Source organism: Pinus tabuliformis, chromosome 5_1, assembly GCF_031772625.1.
Source record: "Pinus tabuliformis cultivar Carrire ecotype Pingquan chromosome 5_1, CPIR1, whole genome shotgun sequence".
Classification (NCBI taxonomy): Eukaryota; Viridiplantae; Streptophyta; class Pinopsida; order Pinales; family Pinaceae; genus Pinus; species Pinus tabuliformis.
This window is the reverse complement of record NC_142305.1, coordinates 651,209,410-651,233,309: the sequence shown is the minus strand read 5'-3', so window position 1 is coordinate 651,233,309 and position 23,900 is coordinate 651,209,410.

Here is a 23,900-nt window from a genome sequence, read left to right as displayed (position 1 = left end):
ATCCACAAATTGATGGCCAGACAGAAGTAGTCAACAGGACAGTGATACAGTTGCTCAAGGGATATTGCAGCAAGCATCCTAAGCTTTGGGATGAACATTTGTGCTATGTGCAACATGCTTACAACCGAGCAAAACATTATTTTACACAAAGATCTCCTTTTGAGACCTGTTTTGGTTTCACACCAAGGTCTCCTTTGGATTTTGTCTTTGGTAAGGACACAACAATTGAGGGACACAGTGATGTGGACAGGGCAACTAGGTTCATTAAACAGATCCAAGAAATCCATCAGGCAGTGCAAGAACAGCTGGAAAAGAGCCAAGCCAAATACAAGGCAAGGCATGACAAGCATCGCATGGAGCATATTTTCCAAGTTGGTGATCAAGTCTGGCTGTATATCAGCAAGGATAGGATGCAAGGTGAAGGTAAAAAGCTAAAGCCTCTCAGGTATGGACCTTTCAAGATACTTGAGAAAATGGGTGAGAATGCTTTTTGCCTTGATCTACTAGCTTACATGCACATCTACTCAGTCGTAAATGCAGATAGCTTGAGATTGTTTGAACCTTCACTAATTGAGGATCCCGAAGAGTAGAGTCAGTTGCCTTCTATTGATGACCTGTTACCTGAATATCTTAATGAATTGCAGGAAGACACAGTTCTGGAAAGGAAGGTGCGGACGATGCGCAAGGGAGATGTTGAGTACCTCAGAGTTGGGCTCAAGGGTTCAAAGCCCAGCAGTGCAAAATGGATAGAGATTGGACAAGTGAGACAATTGTATACTCACTTAGTTGATGTTTGAAAACCAAATTTTGGTGGTCCAAAAGCTTTCTCAGTGGGAAGGCCATGATCTGAATTGGATCCACGAAAATTATTAGAGTCCTATGACTGTATCGAATCATGACAGACTTCAAAAACTTGTGAACAATGAGCTATTAGGAAAGACCTCTACACAATGGCAGTTTGTAGACAGCATGGAACGACAAGGACCTCGATCAAAGCGCGCTGACCGAGGCCCATGGAGACCGCGCAGTGGCGCAAACTAGCACTTGGGAAATCCAGATCAGAAAACAGAGGCGATTTCTGATGTGCGATTAGTCACATATCGTTGGGCAAAACCCCTTGACATGGAATAGTCTCGAGCGCTCAGTCACAAGGAAAACCTGAAAACTGTGGGAAAAGCGCTAAACTGAAAGGCGGGTCCTGTGCTCCAAAACCAGTGGAATATCGGGGGCGTTTTGGGTGGTAAGCGGAATTGTCAGGAGACCAAGCGATTCCATACATCGAATGACGTGTGTCCGGCGGATGAGAGAGAAAACTGCTCTCATTGCTGGCTAACGTTCGAGCAAGTCAACCGTGCGATAAGAGCGATAACCGTAGGATTTGGAGGCCCTAGATCTAATGGTGGAGATTGTGCCCAATGGGAAACAGGATTCGGAGGGAGAAATAAGCCACGACATATAAAAGTTTGAAGTCTGATTTGACCGCTGAGCTGGCAGATGAATCATTTCATAGAGTAACCGAAATAATGAACCGTTGGGGAAGAGCTGGCGCTCAGTTCGTGAGAGGACAAGTGACCACCTCCTTGCGAAATGTTACACAGTGGCGATGACGCAGAGGTAGGGAATCCAAGTGGACAGAAGCAGGCGATCCGAAGAGGCGGAAGAGGAAGTGAACAGTCAAAGGATGGATTGGCTTTAAGCCACGAATAGACAGAGAAGACAATGTGGAAGGAGACAATGAGACAGAAGAAGCAAGAAGCAGAAAACAAAGAACCGAGCTAACCTTCAAAGCTAAGGCAGAAACGAGCAGACAGAACCAGGCTTGAGAGGTTTAAGAAATCCCTGTGAGGATTTCTGTCGGGAACTGAGTACCAAATTGGACTCATCCCATTAAGACCAATGAGGTCAAGAATTAGTAAGGAGAGTTTGTGCACTCTAGTGGCTTGGGGAATCCAAGAACCACCCTACTAAGCATCATTTGTTTCAGGAGACTCAAATTGAGCTCCTCAATGTAAAAACTCTGCTTAAAGACACAATAAGAAAAGGCCACCACTGAAAGCTAGACTGGAGACATAGCCCAGGAGGATTGGGTGAACTCCTTATTAAATTTTGTTGTGTTCTGTTTTGCTTACTGTGTTTCTCTTACTATTTCCAGTGTCTGTGTATTTTGCAATCTTATCGATCTGTTGCCTAAGATAACATAGACACACACACCAGGACATGAGTCTGTAATACCTTCATTAAATTAATTAACTGAGATCACTCAAAAGTGATTTTTAGATCAGAAACCTACAACCGTGAAGAAGAAATTGTTCAATTATCTTGCTATAGTTAGTGGAAGAAGATTTGAGGATCTCATCAAAATCAAGTAAATATTGTTTGTTTTGTTTCTAACACCATGTCTACAGTTTGCAAGAAGAGAAATAAGCTCAATAAAGCATCAAATTTTCAATCATAGAAGGTTGAGGTATGTAATATTAAGGTATGTATAGAATAATCATTTGTTAAATAGTCTAGCATGAAATGTTTTAGGGTTAGGTTACTCATATGATTCTAGGGTTGGCTAGTTTTTATTGTAATGAATATTGTTAATATTTAGGGATTGTAAACCCTAAATAGTACATATGAAAAACTCTCACCTTATTTATGTGTTCCCTCTATGAAAACCTATCTCATGATATCTAAGGTTTGCAAGTATATGACAATCCTTTGCGAAAAATAATTACTCTTTAGAGCTAGTTAGGGTTTGTACTTATGAATCCATTATCTAAAATGAAATGAAAACTATAGAAAATCATCTTACTATTGTACTTGTATATTTTGGTTATGCTTGTCAATGAATATTGCAGGTATATATTGAAGGAAGCAAAGATAAGGTAGACATGTTGATCTTAGGAATAGTGACTTGGTAAATCAAGTTGGATCCTTGGGCACAAGTTGACTCATATGGAAATAGACCATGAAGATGCTAAGAGGGAGTCTTTCAATAAGGAAACCCTACAAGGTTTGTAAAAGGAGCAACTCAAGGTATGTTTAAAGATCACATGATTTATAGCTAGTCTTTCTCACATAAAAAGGTATGATTATTTTTTAATTTTCTTTATATTACTAACTCTCTCATGTCTAGAGTTTTTAATAAATAATATTCTTGTTTAGGTGATTAATCTTTAAATTAAATCAACCTTTGTGATACTCTCCATATTTTGATTACTTTGGTAAAACCCTAACCTTTAGGGTTCACTATAAAACCCTAACATTTTGATGCTTATGGTATGTTAATGATGAAACCCTAATCTACTTAGGTTTTGTTGACAAAATCCTTCTCTCTTGATGTTTAGGATCTTTGTAATGTTATGGTAAAACCTTAGCTTTTTTAGGGTTTATTGTTAATGTCTAGGTTATATAATGAAATCGTAGATTTTAGGGTTTGGTGAATTATGGTTTATAACAATAAACCTTGTAATAGTAAAGTAAAATCCTAGGAATGAAACCCTAGGTGTATATGCTTTTGTATGTTTGAAATCCCAACTTGGTCAAATTATTGTATATCTAACATTGATGATTTGATGTTTGTGCCTAGGCTTTATGACAAAACCCTAGTAAAAATTGATATAAGTTCCTAGGGCATGATGATAAAACCCTAGATGCAAAATGTTATGATTGGAATTCTAACCTGATATAGTTATTGATATCTTAATCTCTAGTCTCGATAAATGGAAACTAGGGTTTATGAAAAAAACCCTAACATAGATGGATGTGAAAGTCTAAGATATAAACGATGTAACCCTTGTTGATTGTGGACCTAACTAAATTTAGGTTTTGGATGTCTTAAGTTTAATTTCTTGTTCAAAATTATGATAACCCTAGATGCTCCCATTATGATAATATGCTAATGTTGATAAAATTGATTTCATGCTCTTGTTTGTACTTGGTTGTATTTGTTGTTGAAGATTTATAGGTACATAATCTTCAAGATGTTGAAGATGCTTACCTCATACTTGATGATGAATTGGTGATGTTGAGCATGCTATAAAAAGGAAGTTGTAAGTATGATAATGATATTAAAATGGATTGATAACCTTGCTACCATGTGAAGTTCCTAAAGAAATGAAGTTTTGAAAGGTAAAAAATTCTCCAATGAAGTAATAATGCAAAAGAAAGAGCTTTTGTGACTGGAATAATAATATAGTTAATGGACTTGTCCCCTAGTTGAGAAGGAACTTGGATAAAGGAAAGTGTATATCTCCCTAACTAAGAGGGAGCTTGAAATGAAGGGAATCATCTCCATAGTTGACAACATGATGAAAAGGCCATGAGTATGTTTGAGATCAGAGAATAATTGAAAGCAATATTGATGGTTATTTGTGATTGATAAAGTTAACTTGAATGTTTTTGGAAAAATTGTTGAGGTTGAGTTTGCTACTGGAAAATTGAAGAAAGATTCCAACGAGATGTGTTTGGGTAATATGATGATGACCTAAGAAACATCAAAATAATTGAACCTAACAGGGAGAAAAACGATGGGGACTAGGGTTTGGCAGCTTGAGTGATGGCGGCCTGGTTTGGCATTGTAACCGCGTGCATTACTCCTTCTCGGGCGATACCCTCCCACATTTCGGCCACCCACCTCCGTTGTTACCCATCCAGCCCGTTTAATGATAACCTGCACTGTACACCTCTCTGACACGGCATCTGTCACCTGGGGGTTATCTTGGGACGGTTATCATTTTGTTGTCGGTTAGCATGGAGGGAGACATAGTTGATTACTCTAAGGATCCATTTGAACTAGACACCAATTGGTTTGTTTTCTCTTCGCATATATCGGCCTCCTCCTTGAACATTTCTCTAGATATTCCCTCAACCCTAGCCAGTGCACTTGAGGTTTACTCAGTACCGGACTACCCTGCCTTCACTGATACGGCTCAACAACCTTAGCTATTGTCTGGTTCGTCTTCTTCCTCACTGTTATTTTCTAGCTACCCTGAAGTGGTTTACTACCCACCTGACCCTGACCTACCTCCACTCTCCCTAGCCTCACTATATTTTATTTCTTCTTGTCTAAACCCACCTGCTCCCTTGTATCCATTGAATCCCCCTCAGCCTTTTCCCCTGGGTTCTTCTCACATCCCTCCACCTCAGGCATCACACTTCCACCCAACCCATCCACTAGACCCTGCTGCTCCTTTTCCCCCACCTCTCTTACCCAACCCACCCACCTCCAGTTGTTTTGCGAATTCATCCCCTCCTCACCCGGGTCTGACCGGGATTCCCCGCTCGGAGGCTGACTCGATCCATTCTCACACTCTACAAAATAGACCACCCACTAATCGATCGAGGCATCCATCCAAGAGATTCAAAGGGGTGAAGGTTGGCACATTTGGAGACGACATTCAAATGGGGGGTGTTATGAATACCTCTGATCGTGTCCTGCACGTTTTTGTTAGGGGTAGGGCATACTCGGCTACACAATTGAAACAATGGGTACTGGAGATTTGGGGGCAGGTTCTCACCGAATTGTCGTCGGTTGTTACCCTTTCTCGTGGATGGTTCACTCTTCGATTTCAGCGGCCTGATTTTATACCTTGGGTACTATCAAAGCATTAGCACATCGAAATGGCTCTGGTACTTCTCAAACGATGGAGTCCCCTCTTTGATCCCGAGAGAGAACATCTTGGGGCTGGACCCATCTGGGTCAGATTGCCTGGCCTTCCCCTACACTTCTGGTCGGAAGACGTTTTCAAGCGGATTGGGAACGCCCTTGGCAGATATATGGATTATGAAAAATCTTACATGTTAACAGGGAATATGTCCATGGCTCACATTCTTGTACATCTTGACACCAGGGAGGGTCTGGAGGAGAATATGTAGCTGCATTGGAGGGATACCTGCAGGGTTCAGATTCTGGACTATGAGGGGGTGCCTTATCACTGCAGGATATGTCACAAGATTGGACATCTATATAAAGATTTCCCCCTACTTGCATCTAGCTCTGCTTCGGTTGCACGGCCTGATCAAGCGGTTGTTAACCCAGATTTTGATCAGCGTGGGAAGGCACCTGTTCATTTCGAGGAGAATCTGCAGATGGACTCTCAGGCAATTCGTGGCACTCGCAAGGAGCAGACTCGTCCCCCATCCCCACGTATCACCAGATCTCGTGTGGTTGCGACAGTAGCTGCCTCTGTTGCAGGTACCCTCTCTAACCCTCCATCTCTCCATTTATTGTCATCTGCTTATTTTCCTTGCTCTTCGTTTTGTAATGTTGGTCTTGTGCATTGTCCTTCTGTTGTTTTCACATTGGTCCCATCTACACCCATTTTCTCCCCCACTCCTCCTACCATCTCTGGAATACCAGATCCACTCTCCCTTGAGGAACCTTCCTCTGAATCTAGTAAGGGACATTGTTATAACCTTCGGTCTTTGTCCCGCATAAACCTGGGGGATGGTAGTGGAATTGGTATTACACCCTTACCTTCGCTCTCCAAGTCTGCCCATGGTAGAAAATCCAACATGTCTAAAGCCATTATCTAGGCTGGACTGGATGTGGCACAAGGTAGACAACATCCCATTGACAAGGTCCTTAGAGCATTGACCTCCCTCCCCCCTGGTCCTCCATGAAGTGGATCTCCTACAACTTTCGGGGTTTGGCTAGCCCTACTAAGAAATTATCCTTCCGTCGGATGATGGAATTGGAATCGGTTAACATTATATTTTTATAGGAGACACTTGCGACCAGCTTACAAATTATTCCCATCCTTGAGGCCATCTCTCCTGGATGGAATTTCATTGCACTGGATGCACGAGGGCGTTTTGGTGGTTTGATATTGGGATATGATCCCAGATACATAAGATTACTAAACTCCTGGGGGGGAAGGGTTCATAGGAGCTGATATATACTCATCAGAGATTGGAAGGGAGATGAGGATTATTCATGTCTGTTGGTTTGTGTTATATTCTTTCCACAACTAGCCCACGTAGTTAACCGGGGAGTTAGAGGGGGGGCAGAGCCCCCCCTTCAGTGTGTCGATTGCGTAGTGGGGGGGGGGGGGATCATAGGGGGTTTGAGGGGTACCTGTAACCCCACTCTATGGGGTTCGGGGCAGCACCCCAGAAAATTTTGGTTTTGGACCCTATGTTAGGTTGGGTGGACCCACCTATGGTTTTGTGCATGATTTTCGAACATGGTTTTAGATGCGATGGTTTTCAATCCATGGTTTTGGACGCGATGGTTTTTCAGTCCATGGTATTGGATGCTTTGGCATGTATAAATATGTATTGTAACATTTAAAGGAATATAATGAAAAATCAAGCTAGTAGTCCTGGTTTTGGGATCCATGGGAAAATCTCTGTGTATATATGTTTTATGTGTTATGCTCTCACATTGTTTATTTTATGTGTTTTAGAATTCGTATGCAGGTAATTTCTGTATGGGGTTAAAACCTACATTTGGTATCGGAGCTATTTTGGCTTCAAGGGGACACCTTTGTTGCTGAGGGGTTTCGCTCGGGCCTGTGGTAGACCCTGTTCAGTGGGAGATCTGCGAGATCGATTGTGTTGGTGAAAGAAGATGGCGAGCAGTGGAAAGAAAGAGATTGAGAAATTTAATGGTCAAAGTTTTGAGTTGTGGAAACTCAAGATGGAGGATTTGTTGGTGGATAAAGATCAGTGGATCGTGGTAGATCCAGGTACTAAACCAACGGGAGTGTCCAATGAAGAATGGAAGAAGTTGGATCGGAAGGCAAAGAGCACAATACGATTGTGTGTCTCAGACTCAGTATTGTTGAATGTATCAGGGGAAGCTATGGCGAAGGCTTTGTGGGACAAGTTAGGGACTTTGTACTAATATAAGTCTCTGGTGAATAAATTGTTCTTGCGGAAAAAGATGTATAACCTGAGGATGAAAGATGGAGACTTGGTGACAGAGCATCTGAACGCATTTAATACTGCGGTAAGTCAGTTAGCATCTATTGATATTAAAATTTCAGATGAAGATAAGTTCATCAGTTTGTTGTGTTCTCTACTAGATTCGTGGGATAGTCTGGTTATTGCAATAGGTAACAATGCAACTGCCTTGCAGTTTGATGAAATAGTCATCCTTGCTGACAGAGGAGATGAGACGGAAAAATATGGAGAGCCAGAATGGTGATGCCTTGTCTGTATGAGGATGGTCCCAAAACAGAAATAAAAGTAAGTCATCAAGTGGGAGATCTAAATCTCCAGGAAAACCTGTAAAGGTGGTGTACTGGAAATGCGAAAAGGAAGGGCACTACAAAAGGGACTGTAAATCTAAAGCTCTTGATAAAGGAAAGGGATCTGATGATGCTCCTTCTACAGAGGTGAAAACCACCTCAGATGAAGGTGTGGATGTGTACTTGACTTCTTCAAGTACACATGTAGATCATGAGGCATGGTTGATTGACTCAAGTGCATCCTTTCACTTCACTCCCCATAGAGAGTGGTTTTGCAAGTAACAGAAATATGATGGCGGTGATGTCTTCTTAGGGGATGATAGGAAGGCTAGAATCATTGGTGGTGGAAAATTAAAGTTGAAGTTTCAAGGTGGAAGGGTTAGAACACTTCTGGGTGTTCTACATATTCCTGCATTGGCCAGAAATCTTATTTATGTATGCAAGCTGGATGATGCAGGTGTAAAAACAGTGTTCGAGAAGGATACCTGCAAGATGGTTTGGGGAGCACTAGTATTGATCCGGGGAGTTCGAACTAGAACTCTGTACAAGCTGCAAGGTAGCACTGTTGTTAATGGGTGTAACAGTTCTGTGGTTCCTGAAAGTAGAGCAGAAAATCTAGTGGTCTCTGGAGAGAAGACCATGTTGTGGCATCAAAGGCTTGGACATATTGGAGAGAAGGGCCTTCGAATACTTCATGGTAAAGGTATGGTAGAAGGTATGAGTAATAGCTCTCTTGATTTTAATTTCTGTGAAAATTATGTATATGGGAAGTAGAATCGGGTGAGTTTCCCCTCTGGTGGTAAGAGGGCGAAACAGATATTAGAGCTTGTGCATACTGATGTGTTTGGACCTGTGAAGGTTCCATCATTGGGTAAGTCTGTGTACTATGTATCATTTATAGATGACTTCTCAAATAATACATGGACATATTTCCTTAAGAAGAAATCTGAATTCTTTGACAAGTTTAAAGAATTCAAGGCTCTGGTGGAAAACTAGACAGAGAAGAAGATAAATGTGTTGAGGACAGATAACGGTGGAGAGTTTTGCAATAAGGAATTTGAAGAATTCTGTAAGAAGTGTGGTATAGCATGATAGAAGACTACTCCATATACACCTCAACAAAATGGAGTTGTAGAAAGAATGAACAAGAAGTTGATCGAAAGGGCAAGAAGCATGCTTAGTGGTGCTGGGTTAAGACAAGAATTTTGGGCATAGGCGGTGGAGACAGCATGTTACCTGGTCAACAGATCACCTTCATCAACGTTGGAGGATAAAACTCCACAAGAGGTATGGACTGGTAAGAAACCCTCTCTTTCACATCTGAGGGTATTTGGATGTGATGCATATGTACATGTTCCAAAGGAGAAACGAACCAAGTTGGATAGTAAATCTGAAAAGTGCATCTTTATTGGGTATAAGGATGGTTTAAAGGGTTATAAGCTTTGGAACCCAGTAACAAGGAAGGTTGTGTACAGCCGAGATGTGGTGTTCAAAGAGGTGAAAGATGTTATTAAACATGAACTCAAACCAAAGGAACCTGATAAGACAGAGTTTGAGCTAAAGGAGGAAGAATCAGACTCTACAGCAGAGGAGGAATCAAAAGATGAAGAGCCACAAACTCCGAGTGTAAGAAGATCAATTCGAGAAAGAAGGCAACCAGAAAGGTATAGTCCATCTACTTTCTGTTCAATTTTTTCTTTATCTATTACTGGTGATGATCCCAGAACTATGAAGGAAGCAATAGATTCAGAGGATGGAAAACTCTGGAAAGAGGCCATGGTTGATGAATGGCATCTTTGCACAAAAATGAGGCTTGGGATCTGGTGGAGTTGTCGGCTGGAAGGAAACCCATTGGAAGCAAATGGGTGTTCAAGAAGAAGACAAATGCAGAAGGAAAAGTGGAGAAATACAAAGCTCGGTTGGTAGCAAAAGGTTATTCCTAGGTACCGGGAATTGATTTTGGTGATTTTTTTCTCCCATTGCCAAAGTAACTTCTATTAGATTACTTTTATCTGTTGTTGTTGCTTTTTATTAAGAGGTAGAACAGATGGATGTGAAGACAACATTTCTTCACAGGGATTTGGAAGAGGAGATCTACATGAAGCAACCTAAAGGTTTTGCGATGAAGGGTAAGAAAGAACTGGTATGCAAGTTAAAGAAGTCTCTATATGGGTTAAAACAGTCACCAAGGATGTGGTATCAGAAATTTGATACATTTATATGGGGACTTGGCTTCACCAGAAGCAAAGCAGATCATTGTGTGTATTTTAAATTAATTGGTGACCATGTTATTTATCTGGTCTTGTATGTGGATGATATGTTGCTGGTTGGAAATGACAAAGAAATTATCCAGGATTTGAAGAACCAATTGTCCTCTAAATTAGATATAAAAGATCTTGGTGCTGCAAACTATATTTTGGGCATGGAAATTAAAAGAGATTGTACAAAGAGGAAGCTCTCGTTAAACCAGAGAAAGTTTGTCGAGACAATATTGCAGAGGTTTAATATGCATGATAGTAAACTGGTGAAGGTTCCTATTCTTGTAGGTGTGAAGTTATCTATTGAACAGTGTCCCAAGACACAAGAAGAGGAAGAGGACATGTCCCGTGTTCCATATGCAAGTGCAGCTAGTAGCTTGATATATGCAATGGTCTGTACTAGACCAGACATTGCACATGCAGTGAGAGTATTGAGCAGGTTTATGTCAAAACCAGGGAAGGAGCACTGGACAACAGTGAAGCGGGTTTTCAGGTATTTGCATGGCACTAGTGATTATGGTTTGTGCTACCAAGGAAGACCAAGATTGGGCAGAGTGTTGGATATTCGTGGCTTTATTAATGCAGACTGTGTTGGAGATCTGGATCAGAGAAGACCTACAAGTGGGTATGTGTTTAACCTATTTGGAGGTGCAGTCAGTTGGATGAGTAAGAAACAATTTGTAGTGGCACTATCAACTACAGAGGCAGAATACATGGCAACCACTCATGCAAGAAAGGAAGCAGTTTGGTTGTAGAGATTGTGTTCAAGTATGGGGTTAGTACAGGAAGCTATAAGGATAGAATGTGATAGCCAAAGTGCAATTTTCTTGGCAAAGAACCCTGCATATCATTCAAAGACAAAGCAAATTAATGTTCAATATCACTTTGTGAGGGATATGATAGAAAACAAAAAGGTGTTGTTGGTAAAGGTGGACATTTTGAAGAATACTGTAGATGCATTGACAAAATCTGTGAGCTCTTAGAAGTTCTCTTGGTGTAGAGAAACAACGAGCATTTCAGGGCTGGATAAATGACTAAGATCTCTTGTGGCCCCCTGTGGAAAGAAAACAACAAGTGGGAGAATGTTGGGTTGTGCTATATTCTTTCCACGACTAGCCCACGTAGTTAACCGAGGGGGGTTAGAGGGGGGTCAGAGCCCCCCCTTCGTTGCGTTGATTGTGTAGCAGGGGGCCAGGGGGTCACAGGGGGTTTGAGGGGTACTCGTAACCCCACTCTATGGGGTCCTCCGCAGCGCCCCGGAAAATTTTGGTTTTGGACCCTATGTTAGGTTGAGCGGACCCACCTATGGTTTTGTGCATGATTTTTGCACATGGTTTTGGATGCGATGGTTTTTGGTCCATGGTTTTGGACGCGATTGGTTTTTCAGTCCATGGTATTGGATGCTTCGACATGTATAAATATGTATTGTAACATTGAAAGGAATATAATGAAAAATCAAGTTGGTAGTCCCAGTTTTGGGATCCAGGGGAAAATCTCTATGTATATGTGTTTTATGTGTTATGCTCTCGCATTGTTTATTTTATGTGTTTTAGAATTCATATGCAGGTAATTTCTGTATCGGGTTAAAACCTACAATCTTTATGGGCCTTGTATCAACAGGATCACTTTCTGGCATAAGTTACTTGATTATGACTACTTTCAAGCAGAGAACATCATTATAAGGGGGGATCTCAATTTCTCTCTTGGTCATGTTGAATCTTGGGGTATGAATACACAGATTGACTCGCTATCGGATGGGATATGTTATCACTCCAGGAAAATCTTCTAGGTTGCAGCTCGGAGATGCCTAGTAGCATATAATCTTCAATATTGTTCTTGGAACTATTGGAATGGATGATGGTTTGGATCAAGTAAGGTAACCATTTCAGCTCTATTCTCACTCAAGACATGCATGAACACCCTCAACAATACAAGGCTTTAGACCACTAATGCTCAATAGTTTATAGATTCAACGGATAGATGGAGAATATTGACTGTACCAGTAGATTGCATACATAAACACATATGAATGACCAGCTACAAGAAGTAAATGAGACTTGCAAATCTAATTTATCAATGCAGAGATAAGATGACAGTTATCTGGCATTAGACACAGCACAAAACATGAATAACCGATTCATGTGCAAGCATAGAATAGCAGAGAAAATGGACATTGAACATATAATGGCAAAAGAAGCTTATATTGCTAGAATGAAGATGAGAAGCTTGAAGGAACAGAGGAGGAAAAATCTCCAGAATTTGAACCACTATTACATTTTTCTTTCAGTTATTTATACCTCTTTACAATGATGCTAAGTCTTCTGAGGCTTGAGAGGTCTTAATCTATCCCTCTGTCTTGTTTAAATGTTTGATCTCTGATTAGGCAAGCATGGCTTGGAGGTTTCTTCTTCTGACAGAAGAATAACCGCATTCAGATATTTTGGATAGTTTGTTGTGCTGTCTGGGAGCTCTCTCTTGCCAAAGATGCCCCATAATGTTTGTTGGTTTTGGATAAGCTATGTTGTTGATGCCTCATGGCCGATTCTGTTTCGGGCTAGCTACGCATGTTCCATGACTGTTTCTGTTTAGGGCGAGCTATGATGCGATGGAAGGGATATCGGGCCTTTGTTTTCCCTTTAAATATTTAGAATGACTGTTTTTCTATTTAATCACAGAAAAACACAGTAACATTGTGAAAATCCCGCCCATCTCTGTCCTTTTCGAACTTGAAAATCCTTAGATATGGCTTATTCTCCTCTCGGGTTCACCCTTGCAGTGATAACACATCTCCACAATTGATCTGGGAGTCCTAGATCCAACGGTGGTGATCCATTTGGGGCGCCTCTTTTGTACTGGAGTTAACCACCCAATGAGGGTGATTTTCTCTCTCCTCGTCCTATACACATGGCGACCATTGTATGGCATCGGGCGGAGTTTCGCCTAAACCACTTATCGCCTTTGGCTCCCCCGAAATCCTACCAGTTTTGTCATTTTCCCTTTATATTTTCGTTATATAACGAAATATATTGAAAATGCACTGAAAATAGCTTTGGCGTGGAACTCAAATATTATGTATTTTTCTTCCTGGACCCTTTTGGGTCCGGGTCTTATCGCATATCGCAAATCCAAGCTTCCCTTTGTATTTCGTTAAATAACGAAATACGCGATAAATGCATTGAAAAGTGGCTTTCCGCGGACCTGAAATTTTATCGGATATGTTGTATATAACCGTCAGGTCCGATTAGCGGGTCGCCCATGTGTATATGCCTGCTCCCTTTGTATAGCCGATGCGATCAATCTCAATCGCATGTCGCTGATGCCCGGGACCCTTTACTTTAATCACCATTGCCTCGTCGATGTGACCCGTCGATCTGATCATCAGAGATTGCTGATCGGCGGGTCATCCGCCCATACTTAAATCATCCTCTCTACAGCGCCAATTGCGATTAGCCGCTTAGATCTGGGCCATTGATCAGCCAGACCTAACAGTTGTTGTTCTTTCATTGTTTAAAGCCTGTGATTGTGGGTTTTTCATGGTTTTCAAGTGTTTTTGCCTCCCGATAGTGTATTTCCGCCCTTCCAAGGGATCTCCTCTTGCGCTGATTTTGATCATTGGATGATCTTTGAGCAAATATTGAAGATTTCAAGAGTATTTTTGGATCCTTTGGGATGATTTTAAGCAAATTTGGAAACTTTAAGAGCATATATGGATCAAATTTTGGGCCTTTTGCTAGCGAGGCTAACACTGGCTCCTTTTCGGGATGAAATCTTCCCTGTGAGGTTTCAAGGATCACAGATTAATGCCTTTCCTGTAAAAACAAAATCAAATCTTCCACCTAGTGTTCCATTTGGCATGGAGTCTACTTTGTAATGAAATAAAAACTGGAAAAACATATTTACAATGACAAGGCTTTAAAGCCTTAAACGAAATAAAGTTTCAAGAACTGCCCATTTACTGGGCTACCAAAAGTATCTCCTCCTTCCAGACTGTGCAGAATGAATGTATTGTTCTGCTGAATTTGAGCGATGACAAACGAACCTGTCCATAAGGAGTCAAACTTGCCATGATTACCTTTCTTTTCCTTAAATGCATCCCATTTAAGCACCCAATCACCAACTTGGAAATTGTCCACTTTTGCCTTCCTGTCAAAGGTTTCTTTGATTTTCTTCTGATGAGCCTTTGACTTCTCAACCAGCTGCTCTCTGATCTACTGTAGTTCAACCAGGTTATTCATTCTTCTTACCATGTCATTCTCTTCATCTTGTTCTTCTTGCAATAATTTAGCCACAGGGAGGATCAACTGGATAGGGAAAACAACATCAGCGCCATAAACTAGTTTAAATGGAGAATTCCCTATGGACTTTTTGATGGTAACTCTGTCAGCCCATAGTGCAAACTTCAACTTGGAATCCCAGCTCTTTTTGTTGTCCTCTAACAGTTTTTTTATTACCCTTACCAGACTCTTGTTAGATGATTCTACCAGGCCATTGCCTTGAGGATAATATGAGGTAGAATGCACCACTTGAATGCCCATGGATTCAGTCATGTCCACCAATTATTTTGCCTTGAAAGTTGTTGCATTATCAGTGACTAGTTTGGTTGGGCAACCAAATCTAGTGAAAATATTCTCATTCAAGAACTTTATGACAACTTGATGATTGGCATTCTTAGCGGGTATAGCCTCCATCCACTTGGTGAAATAATCAATGGCTACTAAGATCCATTTGTGTTGGCCATTGGAATGTGGGTTGATCTCACCTATAAATTCCAAGCCCCACTGCTGGAAGGGACCATTGACATGTATTGGCTTCAAGGGCAGAGATTTTAGCTGCTGACTTCCTGCAAATCTCTGACACTTGTCACAAGTTTTCACAAAAGAAAACACATGAGAGAAAAGAGTAGGCCAATAATACCCAGCCCTTGGGACTTTGTGGGTTGTGGTTTTCCAATAATGATGCCCTCCACAGATGCTAGAATGGAACTGGTGTATGACTTCCACAAATTGTTCTTTATCTAGACATCTCAAGAGGATTCCTGATGAGTTCTTCCAATAAAGTAGATTTTTATTTATGCAGAATTTGGTTGATCTGAGTTTAATGGCCCGGGCTTGACTTAAGCTAAGCCCTGGAGGGACTTCTAGCTTTTGAAAAAAATGAACTATGCTAGAATACCATTCACAAGAGGCTAGATTTTCAACCAGAGACTGCTTCTGCTGCTCCCTCTGTTTGCTCATCATCTGAATTTAGACCCATGGAATTTATGTCTAACAAGCTACAATTTTCTTCAGCCATAAGTTTAGCCAAGCCCTATCCTTTGACAAGCTTAGTGGGCTTCACCTCTATGTTAAACTCTATGAATTTTGCAATCCATTTAGCTCTCTTTCCGTCAATATCTGGCTGAGTTAAGACATCTTTTACTGACGCTGAAGGTACATATGAAACCACTTTGGAATGCATAATATAAATTATAAATGCCTTTAAAGATTTTATGAGAGCATAAGCTTGTTTTTCAATAAGGTCATACCTTAGTTCAGCATCCCTTAGAGTTTTGTTGAAAAAGGCCACGGGGTGCTCTATGATACAAAACTCCTTAGTGTGATCTGGGCTGATTAGAGTGGGATCTTCCATGATAGCTTTCTTGATGGCTTCAAAAGAGCTTCTTGAAGCATTTTTCCATTTTATTTATGATCCTTTCTTCAGCATGGAAGTGATGTGCTTTACTAGCTCTGCAAAGTTTGGAATGAACCTCCTTACAAAGTTAATCTTACCCAAGAAGGATTGAATGTCCCTTTTTGACCTTGGGATAAACAATCTCTAAATTTTTCGAACCCTTGCTGGATCAATGTTCACACCTTCAGCAGAAACAATATGTCCCAGAAGTTTGCCTTCTTCCAAAGCAAATTGTGGCTTCTTTGGGTTCAACGAAATTCCAAACTATCTGCACTTTAGAAAGATCTTCTTCAAATGCTGCAAATGGTCTTTGTGACTGCTGGAGAAGACTGTGATTTCATCAAGATAAATAAGGACAAACTTGTCCTTCTCTCCCACCAAGGCTATGTCCATGGCCCTTTGAAAAGTAGCCCCAACATTCATCAGTCCGAAAGGCATCTTGGAGTACATGAAAGTGCCCCAAGGAGTAGTGAAGGCGGTCTTTTCCTAATCTTCTGGGTGTATAGCAACCTGATTGTAACCTGAAAATCCATCTAAGAAAGACATGACTCTGGCCCCTGAAACTCTTTGCAGCAAATGTTCCATCTTAGGCAGGGGGTAGTTATCTTTTTTAGAGCACTTGTTCAGATTTCTGAAGTCAACACAGAGCTTGATTTCTCCATTTTTCTTTCTTACTACCACAAGGTTCGCTATCCACTTTGAATACATAAGGGGAACTATGATTTTGACATCCAACAGCTTCTTGATTTCTTTCTCAATCAAAGGCAATAAGAGAGGGCTAATAGGTCTTAACTTCTACTTAAAAGGGGTGGTATTCTTTTCCAATAGAATCTTATGCTAAATGATGTTTGTATCATAGGTTTTGAGATCACTGTATTCCTGGGCAAAAATATCAGCGAATTGCTTCATGGGGGTGTAATACTCGGAATTCTGGGCAGAAGAAAAATGAGTGGACAGATTGATGAATTTCGGATGGGCTAGGCTTCCTATATTGTATTTACAAACAATAAACTCATTTTCTATTTTGGCAAGCTTATAAGGCACATCGTTATGATCGAACAGCTTCTCTAGAGGCACCAATCCTTTTGGTATATGATTACTAGGCATATGGACGATGCTTCCTCGGCCGACCTCATTTTTTAGCTTGGACTGGCCGCATTCTTCCATGGTTTCATTTTCTTGGTTGATGTGCGTTTTAGAAAACTCTTCAACGACTTGTAAAAACCTGTTAATTTCCTCATCGTCTTCAAAAACTCTCCAGTATTTGACATTATCAGGTAGAGATGGTCTATATTTTACCTAAACTTCATACGTCAATTTAGGGGGCAAAGGAGGAATAAACATGTTAGCAGACACAGCAAGGGAGTCGGCAAACTGGTTCTTCATTCTCGGAATATAAGAAATGTTGAAATCATTAAAAGAATCCTTGAGCCTCCATATCTAATTTCTGTATGCTTTCAGCCTTGGATGCTTTGCTTGGAATGTTTTATTTACCTACTGAATGATGAGGTCTACATCTCCAAACACTTTCAGGCCTTTGATACCCATTTCTTTAGCAACGCTTAAGCCCAGAATCAAAGCTTCGTACTCTGCTATGTTATTTGTGACCTGAAAGGTTAATTTGAAATATAAATGAATTTATTCTTGTGTGGGGGACACAATGACTACACCTGCCCCTGCAGCTTCCTTAGAGCAAGCTCCATCAAAGAACATGTCCCAAATCTGTGGGCCTTCTTCCTCAGCGATTTGGAAAACTGGTTTTTTAAGCTGTGTGGAGGCCAACTGGGATTCTTCAATATGAAGAATACATGCTCCAAAATTAGTGTCAACAGTATAGATGGGATGATTAGTGGGGTTTCTTTCATCGCTGATGATATAAGCCAACTGAGCTTCTTTGTATAATCTCCTGCTCTCGCCTTCGAAAACTAGGACAGTAACATAGGACAAATCATTTTGTAATGATCCACCTAATCTCTTGATCCAGCCTCTAGAAAGTAACATGCCAAACTTGGGGGGTACATCTACTTCCACAATATCCATCATCATACTTTTCATGGGTAGCTAAGACAGAGTGATGGCTAGGTCCTTTATTAATCCCAGGCATTTCACTTTTCTAGAGTTAAAAGAAAACAGGTCATGATAAGGCTTAGTGATGTCAAGATCCAACTCATCCATGACAGCCTTGGGCATTAGATTATGGCTGGCTCCAGTGTCCCCAAGGCAGTTGTGAAGGGTTTTTTCATGAATAGTCAGAGATACATAGAATGATGGGGAGTTGTCTTCACAATTTTCAATCATTGGGCTAAGAATAACAGTTGGCTTGTCCTCTTGCAGATTTACATAGTCAGTGGAGGCTTGGATGGCTTTAAGCTCAAGGGCCTCGAGGATGGATCTTTTGAAGGACTCATACTTCACTAGTTCAATCAAAGGCATATGTATTCTTAGCTTCTGAATTTCTGATTGAAAACTGAAAGGAGAAGGAGACTTGTCAAGGCTTCTTACCTCATGAGCTGGAGCTTTAAGGATGATGGGATCAACTGTCGGTTGCTTTTGCTTATTAGCTTGTTGTACTGAAGGGACAACATCTCTTTGAATAGGAGCTTCCTTGGTATTATTCATCTTTGACCTCAGTTTGTATCTTTGTTGATCTTCAGTTTGTAGAACAGCTTCACCATCCCATTTTTGGCTGATTTAGTCATTGAATAATGACTTTTCATAGGTAGCAGAGGTCAAAAAGGAAGCATTTCCTTTGTCTTCCAGACAATGGATCTCATCATCTTCTTCAAACTGCTCTTCTTCCATGACTGCATTTTGAAAAGGAGCCTTCACCTTTTGGTCTTCATTGGCATCTTTGTTTCTTTGCAAAATCTGCAACTGCTTATTAGTTCTTCTATATGGATTTGGATGTATTTCTAGGAGCAAAGGTATTAAGCACTCTTCCTTTCCTCGGGTGCTACTCAACCTTCAATTTGGAGATTTCAGAGGCTAATGACTCAATCGTTTTGGTCATTTTATCTATCTTAGGATTAGAGGATGATGAAGACTCGCCCCTCTGTCTTCTTCTATCAACATTTCCCTTGAGCTTCTCTACAGCCATGATGTTTGATTCCACTTCCAAGGATGCATCCTACATGTCAGCCAAAGTATCACATCGCCTCTCTCTCAAGAATAGGCAAAATTCAGAATCAAAAGCACTGGCATATGTGAGTTTCACAGAGGTAGTAGTGGGTTTTACTTCAGCTGGTATCTTGTTGTACATACGGTTAAAACTATTATTAAAATCAGACAACAACTCACCATTTTCCCTCTTTAAGTTCCCAAACTCACTGTGGTAGTAGAGGAGATCCTTCTTATCCCCCTAATGCTTTAGGAATACATCATCTAAAGCTTCAATATCTGCTATAGATCTTGGGGTTAGTTCTCTGAACCACTTTCTAGCCTCTCCATCTAGGCTTTGGACAAAGACTCTCATCCACACATCATCTTCACTAATGTCCAAATTATCAGCATAGCTGTAGAATGACTCAAGATAATCTTCAGCAGTAACACTTTCAGCCCCAGTGAACTTAGGCCTATATTTCTAATATTCTCCAGTAGGCATGGCATTCAAAGGAGTGGGCAGTATTAGAGGTCCATACCTAGCAGCTATGATTCTTTCCATTTTGGTAGGTGCTTGTGGACCTGCCATAGCTATGGTGGCTAAAAGAGTACTGGCAGTCTGAATGATAGAGGGCTAAGGAGTGATTGATAAGACTAAAGGAGTATGATGGATAGGAGGTGAGGTCTCCTTTGGGCTTACAACAAAAGGAGAACCTAAAGAATAAGGAGCTTTATGAATCTCTGCAAGTTTTTCTTCACTGCTAGTATTAGATGCTATACTCTCAACATGTATTTGTTCTATTACAAGCCTTTCTTGAAGAGATATAGAAGCTTGTTTAGGTTTACCTGAACCTGATGCTCCTTTCTGCAATACCTTTCTCTCTTTGATGGTTTTTTCAGGGTCAAGTACTAGGTCAGCTTGTAGCTTTTGAGGATTTCTCTGAGTATGCCTCACAAACTGAGCCATAACTATGAAATGGAGTCACCAAGAGGTTTGGCCTCAAGTAGAGTTTCCAAATAGATGACTACAACCAAAAAAGTGCCCAGACTTTGTCTATCATCAAAGCTGGATCTATGTCGTTTCCTAGGGAAGTTGAGCTTCAGTTTCCTCTCCCCGGCAACGGCGCCAATTATGTTATAACTCCAGGAAACTCTCCTAGGTTGCAGTTCGGAGATGCCTGGTAACATATAATCTTCAATATTGTTCTCAGAACTATTGGAATGGATGATGGTTTAGATCAAGTAAGATAACCATTTCAACTTTATTCTCACTCAAGACATGCATGAACACCCTCAACAATACAACGCTTTAGACCACTAATGCTCAATAATTTATAGATTCAATGGATAGATGGAGAATATTGACTGTACCAGCAAATTGCATACATAAACACATATGAATGGCCAGCTACAGGAAGTAAATGAGACTTGAAAATCTAATTTTTTAATGCAGAGATAAGATGATAGTTATCTGGCATTAGACATAGCACAAAACATGAATAACCTATTCATGTGCCAGCATAGAACAACAGAGAAAATGGACATTGAACATATAATGGCAAAAGAAGCTTATATTGCTAGAATGAAGATGAGAAGCTTGAAGGAACAGAGGAGGAACAATCTCCAAAAGTTGAACCCCTATTACGTTTTGCTTACAGCTATTTATAGCTCTTTACAATGATGCTCAGTCTTCTGAGGCTTGAGAGGTCTTAATATATCCCTCTGTCTTGTTTAACTGTTTGATCTTTGACTAGGCAAGCATGGCTCAGAGGTTTCTTCTTTTGACAGAAGAATAACCACATTAAGATATTTTAGATAGTTTGTTGCGCTGTTTGGGAGCTCTCTCGTGCCAGAGATGCCCCATAATGTTTGTTGGTTTTAGATAAGTTGCGTTGTTGATGCCTCATGGCCGATTCCGTTTCGGGCTAGTTGCGTGTGCTCCATGACAGTTTCTATTTAGGGTGAGCTATGCTGCGATGGAAGGGCTATTGAGCCTCTGTTTTCCCTTTAAATATTTAGAATGACTGTTTTTCTGTTTAAACGCAGAAAAACACAGCAACATTGTGAAAATCCCACCCATCTCTTTCTTTTTCGGACTTAAAAAATCCTTATATATGGCTTATTCTCCTCTCGGGTCTGCCCTTACAATGATAACACATCTCCACCGTTGATCTGGGAGTCCTAGATTCAACAGTGGTGATCCATTTCAGGCACCTCTTTTGTACTGGAGTTAACTGCCCGATGAGGGTAGTTTTCTCTCTCCTCGTCCTGGACACATGGCGGCCGTTGTATGGCATCGAGCGGAGTTTGGCCTAAACCACTTATCGCCTTTGGCTCCCCCGAAATCCTACCGATTTTGTCATTTTCCCTTTATATTTTCGTTATACGACGAAATATATTGAAAATGTACTGAAAATAGCTTTGGCGTGGAACTCAAATATTATGTATTTTTCTTCCCGGACACTTTCGGGTCCGAGTCTTATCACATATCCCAAATCCAGGCTTCCCTTTGTATTTCGTTGAATAACGAAATACGCAACAAATGCATTGATAAGTGGCTTTCCGTGGACCTGAAATTTTATCGGATATGTTGTATATAACCGTCGGGTCTGGTTATTGGGTCGCCCATGTGTATATGCCTGCTCCCTTTGTATAGCCAATGTGATCTAGCGATGCAATCAATCGCAATCGCATGTCGCTGATGCCTGGGACCCTTTACTTTAATCACAGATGCCTCTCCGATGCAACCCACCGATCCGATCATCGAAGATCGCTAATCGATGGGTCTTGCGCCCATACTTAAATCATCCTCTCTATAGTTTTGATTGCGATTAGCCGCTTAGATCTGGGCCATTGATCGGCCAGATCTAACAGCTGCTGTTCTTTCACTGTTTAAAGCCTGCAATTGTGGGTTTTTCATGGTTTTCAAGCGTTTTTGCCTCCCGATAGTGTATTTCTACCCTTCCAAGGGCTTTCCTCTTGCGCTGATTTTGATCATTGGATGATCTTTGAGCAAATCTTGAAGATTTCAAGAGCATTTTTGGATCTTTTGGGATGATTTTAAGCAAATTTGGAAACTTTAAGAGCATATATGGATCCAATTTTGGGCCTTTTGCTAGCGAGGCTAACAGGATCCTGAACCTACTGGAGGATCATCATTTGATTGATATACTCATGCCCTGTTTAAAACCCACCTGACGAAATCAGACGACCGGGGATGTTGCACTAGACAGAAGATTAGATCGTTTTCTGGTTAAGGAGACCTTATTGGATTAATTTCCCCTTTGTCGTCAATGGGTGGGATCAGGGGGGTTGTTGGATCACATGCCCATGCCACTCTGGTATACTGTATGTCATTGGCATGGATCCCGAACTGTATTATCAGAAGAATTCAACAACTATGTTGCAGATTTATTTGGAGGGGAAAACAAGCGAGTCACATATTTTCCTGGATTAGCTAGGACAAAATCACACTTCCAATGAAATGGGGGGATGGGGATTGAAAAATCTAGAATCCTTTGCTTGTGCACTGGCAGCAAAGATGGGATGGAATGTTCTATCATCCAAGAATCTTTGGACAGATGTTATCTATCAGAAATACATCTCTCCTCTACATCTACATGACTGGATCAGGCTTCCTACATGGGACAAGACCAACATATCAATGGTCTGGAGGGTAGTCCTCAATACATTAGACCACGTTAGGGATGGATTGACCTGGAAAATTGGTAATGGAAGCTCAGTTCGGATTGGAATGGACCCTTGGATAGGATGTGGGAATGCTCATTTACTACCACAAGGGTTGATACAACATCTATCGGATACTGGATATACCAACTTGGCACATATTGTAGACCTGGAGCATACCGATATGTTCTGGCAGGCATGGAAAAATACTATCACACTGGGCATTCCCCCATGCTGGCAGGTCAATTGGCAGAACTATATATTAGCATTGAAGGAATCACATGTTCAGTAACTGAGTGGGAGGATGAACTAAACTGGTCACACTCACCAAATGGGAAATACTCCCCCAAATACAGATACCTACATATTAATGTTGATCACAGACCCCTCGCTATGGATTGGTGGTGGGCTGTATTATGGAAGCTAAAGGCTGCCCCCCGGGAAAAACTGTTCATGTGGTGCATACTCTGAATAAGGTTCCTACAGCAGACAACCTACAAAAATGCACCTTTCATGGCCCATCATGGTGCGTATTGTGCAAAGAGGAATTGGAAACATGTGATCATCTATTCCTAAAATGCACTACCACCATCTCCATCTAGACCAAGATCACTGCTCAACTATAGATACAGAACAATTGGCAGGGTCAGGACTTTCAGGGGGCATGGCACTACTGGTGGTCTAATGCACATAATCACAGGTGTCGGAACCTACCTGTTATGGTCTATTGGTGTATCTAGTTACAGCAGAACAAGATAATATTCACTGATACTGCACCATGCTAGGCCCATGCCATTTCTCATCTCATCACAAACTTTCAAAGCTTACCGGAGGAAACCTGAGAACCACCTGCTCGCAACATCCTTGTTGAAAACATTGATTATGACACCCCATGGGCTTATTTTGATGGATCGGCACAACAACATGGTTGTGGTGGAGGCATATTCCTTCATATCACACACTCACACTTTTACAAGATTCAAATGGGATTGAGGGGGGGGGA